Genomic DNA, 5,790 nt, shown 5'->3' with positions numbered 1-5,790 from the left:
TTCACACTCTCTTATTGGATGTTGTACCAACAGGACTTGCTGATGGACTAGATATAATGGAAGAGAGAAAGAGAAGAATCTGAAATGACTCTTAGGCTTCTGGCTGAGAGAATGAATGAATGTAATTCCACTCACTGGGATGGGGAAGACTTGAAGAAGTATGGGTTTTGGATGTTGGGATGGAAATCAAAAATTAAATTTCAGTCATGATGAATGTGAGATGCCCATTAGATGTTCAAATGGAGAAGACAAGTAGATAACTGGATTACAGATCTGAATCCAAAGGAGAGGCCAGGCCAGAGTTATAAATTTGGAAGCCATCAACCTATATAAATCCACGAGACTAGATGCATCTATCCAGAGAGAGTACAGGGAACAAAGAGAATCCAAACTGAGATTTGAAAAGCAGGAGAATTCCTCAAAAGTAACTGAGAAGTATTACTTGACCCCTGTAGGGCCTTCTCAATACAACAACTCATAGTGAAACAGACTGACTTTGAACAGGCAAGGGGGGAAAATCAGGAGCTGAGTGGACCACAGTCTAAAGTTAATTATTAATAGAATACTCACCTTATTGTTGATGTGACTTTTATTTTTAGACAAAGTGAGATACTGGATAAATGAATACATGAAGTGTCATTTTGTGGCAATTCTCTTTTTCAGTAAATACTGAATAAGTCGATTCTGATGCAAGTGGTCCAAGAATCTTATTTTAAGAAAGGCTTCTCTAATGTGCATCTTGGAAAGGAGCAACAATTAAAAGGGAAAATAGCAGGTTTGTATGTAAGTCCCAAAAGTGAAGGTTAAAAAGCTAATGAGTTTTTTGGCTCAAAGAATAGTAAACTACAGGAGTCACCACGTTTTTGAAGTGAGGAACTATAATTGGTAGTAAGTGAAGAATCTTCATTTTTCACTGCAAAGTGTGCAGTTAAGAAGAGGCAAAAATAGGAAATATCTGTGTTAACTATCAGAAGCATGTTCTAATGTAAGAGGCATGAGAAACTAAAATAAAGGGTATTGAGAGTCTTGGAAGAATTTAAAGGAAATGGACAAAGATCTCATCCTAGGATGATTTAAAGTAAAAAATCTGTAGAATTACTTGCAATGAATTTGGTACCTTTACAACATTCTATTTTTCTCTTTGCAAAGTTGAATTGTATTTTTCCCTTAGACAAAAAATTAAATTTTAAGGAATCATTTGACATGAGAATCAGAGTAGCACGCCTATCTTCTAGAAAGCGGTTTTCTGTAAACATTAAACATTCAGCTTGAGCATTTAAAATGAAATTGAGTCTATGGTTTTTCTTTTTTGTTTGTCTTTTAACTTAAGACTTTTCTGTCAGTAGAGAGAAAGAAGGAAAAAAGTAATTGAACAGTAGAAAAACAAGTAGTAATGTAACTAGCCAAAAAGATGCCATAAGAAGTGTTGGGAGCAGTTGGCTTACGTATTGGGAGAAAAGGATGGTGATAGCTCTGAAAACCAGGGCATTTGGTCTAAGAGCCAACTCTTGCCTAAACTAGAAGGAAACGAGAAGAGAAAAGAGATGGGGTCCATTGGAAGTGGCAGAGTGTAGCACAAGTGCCAGCTACTAGCAAAACTACCAGATAAGGAATTAGGCTGTCCCCACCCATGAAGGTGCCTCTTTCAGAAGCTCTGGGTAATCTAGATAATGGACGGCTTGAGTGACCACTCTTCTCCCTTCCTGCACCCTAATTTCCACTCTTATGCTTTAAATTATCCAATAAAGAGTGAACTGTGAAACCCTAGACACGCCACCCTCGGGCCACAAAGGCAGAGCCCCAGAGCTGATATCTCTCTCTCTCTACCCACAACCTAGCTGTGTGGCCCTTGGGTGTGCCTGGTACTCTCCAGGATCTGTGAGTAATAAATCTCGTTCCTCAAAATTTTCTGATGGATTTTGCTGAAGTACTTCCTGCAATCGTAATAAGAACCACAAGGGCCGGTCCAGCCACAACATTGACCCATTGTGGAAATGTTTGGAAGGCCCACTACAAGTAATGTGGGACGGGGGATTGCCCCAGGCATCTCTAGCTGACAGCATCACTATTAATATACTGAGACAGCACAGAGATGAAGGTCAATTAAAGCACTGAGGAGCAGACACCTGATGTTAGGAGTCAGCTCAGAGGATCCCACAGGATTCTGCAATAGCTCCAGAATCTGACACCAAGAACCCACCTCCTCCCAGGAGCTTGTTAAAGGGCACACAAACCCTAGGCAGCTCGGCCATGTACAAGGAGACCAACAGACACATATTCAGAGGGTTTAAAAACCTTTGTGGCTCATAGTGACAAGTCTAAGTGATCGATATTTTTATTATTATTATTTTTGGTACACTTTATTTTAAAAGGTAGGGAAATGTATGGTCTATTTTCAGATGGCTTCTCTACCTACTATGTATGAGACACAGAGTTAGTTAAGGCATTGAGAGTACAAAGATAAGGATGGCAGTCCCAACTCTCAGTGAGTTTACAGTTGGGGGAGGGGAGTGGGGCAGTGCTGATAAGGACAAATGAGTAAAACGATGCTTATAATACGAAATGGGGTGGCCATATGAAAAAGAGAGCATAAACTCTGACCAGGACTGGCACAGAGATCAGGGAAGAATTTCCAGAAAACTCAATGTTGAGTTGAACCTTGGATGATGAAGAGGAGTATTCAGAGTGAAAATGATTTAAAAACTTGAATTCCACCTTCTTGCAAACAATCCATTTTTGGAAACACCTTGTTCGCCCATTGCACGAAATAACAGACATTATTCTCTATAAGTCAATTCAAATGGACATCTGGCAGCTTTTATCCTCTTAGCAAAGTTTAGAATTTTGAATCAACTCTGAAACTTAATCAGGTATCTATAGCAGGCAGGTGGTAATCCACATATTAGGAATGTAAGTTTTTATTCAATGTAGGGTAGAGGGAAATGTTTTCAGTTTAAGGAAAGGGTACTATAAAAAACAGGTTATCCTACAGGCTTACAATGAGTCAGGATTCTAATTCAGCAAAAGTTATGCTTCACGTTTTCGTATTTCAGTCCCTAACAGAACTAAGAGCAAATGCAAAGAAATGCAAACTTTTTCAAATCTCAGAGGTATTCTGGTTTTCATTCTGTATTATAATCTCCTTGCTAGCTATCAGTTAAAGAAGATTGACGGGCTGCCCCATTTTTCCTTCTTCATCTGGTTTACATGTGCTCAGAAAAAAAATAAAGCAACACAAAAGAATTTTCCCATAAAATATGACTAATGAATTAGAACGTGCTATTCAGTGCCTTGTGAACATTTCAAAATACTGTAAGCCTTTTTCCTCATTAAGATATTCCCAAAACAAAACCAAGAAAAAAAAAATTTCACTGCAGAAGCATGAAATATGATAACTAATAAGAACAATTATAATCATTTCTTTAGAATACAGCAACTATGAATGACACATGTAAATACCTCCAATATATTCATTTAATATTACTGATAATTCACGTGAGCAATAGATTAGAATTGCCTTTATCAGCCAGAGTCGTAAAGCGCTGTAACAGTCTAGAGATTACTAGAAAAGCTGATACCTAGGTGAAGAATATACCCAGTCTGCTGATAATGAAGGAGTGTGCAGACTTTTAATTCCATAAATAAATAGAATGTTTTTAAGCATCAGACTTCATCAAAATTTAGCTGAATTAATTAGTAAACACATACTGCATGTTTGCCCAAATCCTTTCATTCCCCGCAGGAGCTAAATACCTTTCCTCATTTGCATCTGCGGGAATATTGAATTGTCCTAATTTTGAACTCTGAGCAAGCCCCACAGAATGCACTAGGAGTGATTTCGGTAGCGATTTTACACAGTTATAGAAGTCAGTAAAGTGATATGTTCAATGTACTTCTTCACGTTTTTCCCAGATACAATCAGAAAAATAAACAAGGTGGTTTTTTTTTTTTGGCTAGGAAAAGGTGCTAAAAAACAAGTTATCCCACACCTGTATTTGAAAACCATTTCGCTTACACTCAAAATAACATGAGTTCAGAATAACTCCATATGAAGTAAAACAGGATGGAAACAGACTGACTGGTATATCTAAAAGATGAAAATGTGTATTTTAAGCAATTTAAACTGACAGAATGTTAACATCTGGACAATATTAGAACATCTGACTTGTAATAGGTTCTCAATAAATTCTTGCTGAGTGAAGCAGGTCCAGTGGAAGTTTTTTGAAGTGAAACTTGAATGAAGAGATAAAATTAATAATTATCAGTGGTTATTATTTCTCTGGGGCAAAACACTGCTATGTAAGTTTGCGATTTTAATATCATGCAAATCCAAACGCTTATTTCTTCTTTCCGCTAACGCTTTTAATTCAGGCCATCATCACCTCACTTCTCAGTGACTGAAACAGGCATAATGGGCTTCCTGTCCCATTTCTTCCTCCCCTTCCTCCCTCCTGCTCCCATCCACTTTCCACTCTATAAGCTGAATGACCGTTCTGAAACCTTTCCATATCCCCGCATAAAGCCCTCAGGATAAAACCCAAAGCATCAGGATACTTCAAGGTGTGCCCACAGCCAGTCTCCCCAGCCTCATCCATCTCCACAACGCAGACCTCTGGCACTTAGAGCTCCAGCCACATTCAACCCTGCAGTTTTTCTACATGCCACGCGCTCACCTCAGGACCTTTGTGCATGCTGTCCCTCCTGTTGGAAAGCTTTTCTCCCTCCCAACTCTTGGTCTCCTATCCTTTGATCTAGCTTACTCCTACTTGTCTTTAAGGTTTTAGCGGAGACATTATATACTCACTGAACCTTCGCTGACAGCCCCTCCTCCTCTGTCAAGACTAGATTAGTATTGTGTCACTCTGTGCTTTCATTTAGCTAATGACTCAAAATCGTGGCTTATTTGTTATTACTTCTTAATAAATTCCTTGTGTTCCCAACACCTAACATGATGCCTAGCACATAGCCGGCATTAAATAAACACTCTGTGAATGAATTAGGAAAACCTTCAAAAACTGAGCAATCTTCTTTGATGAAGTTGATCTGATAATAGTTTATATTATAAATGATAATAGTGAAAAAAGAAATATACCAAAAGTTAAGAGACCTGAATTATCATACTAGCTCTGTCATTAGCTGTAAGTAATTTCTCTGCACCCCAATTTAATCTGCAAAATAGGTACAGTGCCTACTCCTCCTACTTCACAGGAGGATAGATCCAAAGGGCTCTGTTAAGTGAAAGCACTTTGGAAGATATAAAGAACTAGTCATGCAAGATATTACCATTATCGTTATTATTAAATGCCTAAACTGCTGTTTTAACTCTGTCACATTCCAGCTCAAAAACGCCCCGTACCTCCACGTTCTCACCCACCAACCCACTTCCAGCCTTCTTCCACCTTCAACAACGTTTCCCAAAGCGTGGCTATGTGAATTGATGATCAGTCTCATGGACATTTCTGTGTTTCGGTTGGAGGCTTTCTACCTGGCAGCCGCTCCAATTTTGCTCCAGGGGAACGTCTCCTCCCCCCTATCTTGGACCATGTGCTTTGGGTGAAGTGGATTCTGCCCCAGGACCCCAAACAGGGAGCTTAACTAGGCCAGTGATCACCCTGTGTTCTCCCAGCCGATAGACATGGTCCCTGGGTCTCCCTAAGCCATGATTCAGCCAAGGCAATCAGAGAGAACCTCAGGACTTCTGCAGGGAAGACTGGAGCAAAAACAGTCACACTCCTCTGCTGGGCCAGCCAGGAAGCAAACAGCCCTAGGAGGTGCCAGCAGTCATATTGC

This window comes from Pseudorca crassidens, chromosome 5 (assembly GCF_039906515.1).
Source record: "Pseudorca crassidens isolate mPseCra1 chromosome 5, mPseCra1.hap1, whole genome shotgun sequence".
NCBI lineage: Eukaryota > Metazoa > Chordata > Mammalia > Artiodactyla > Delphinidae > Pseudorca > Pseudorca crassidens.
Note: the sequence above shows the minus strand (reverse complement) of the source record.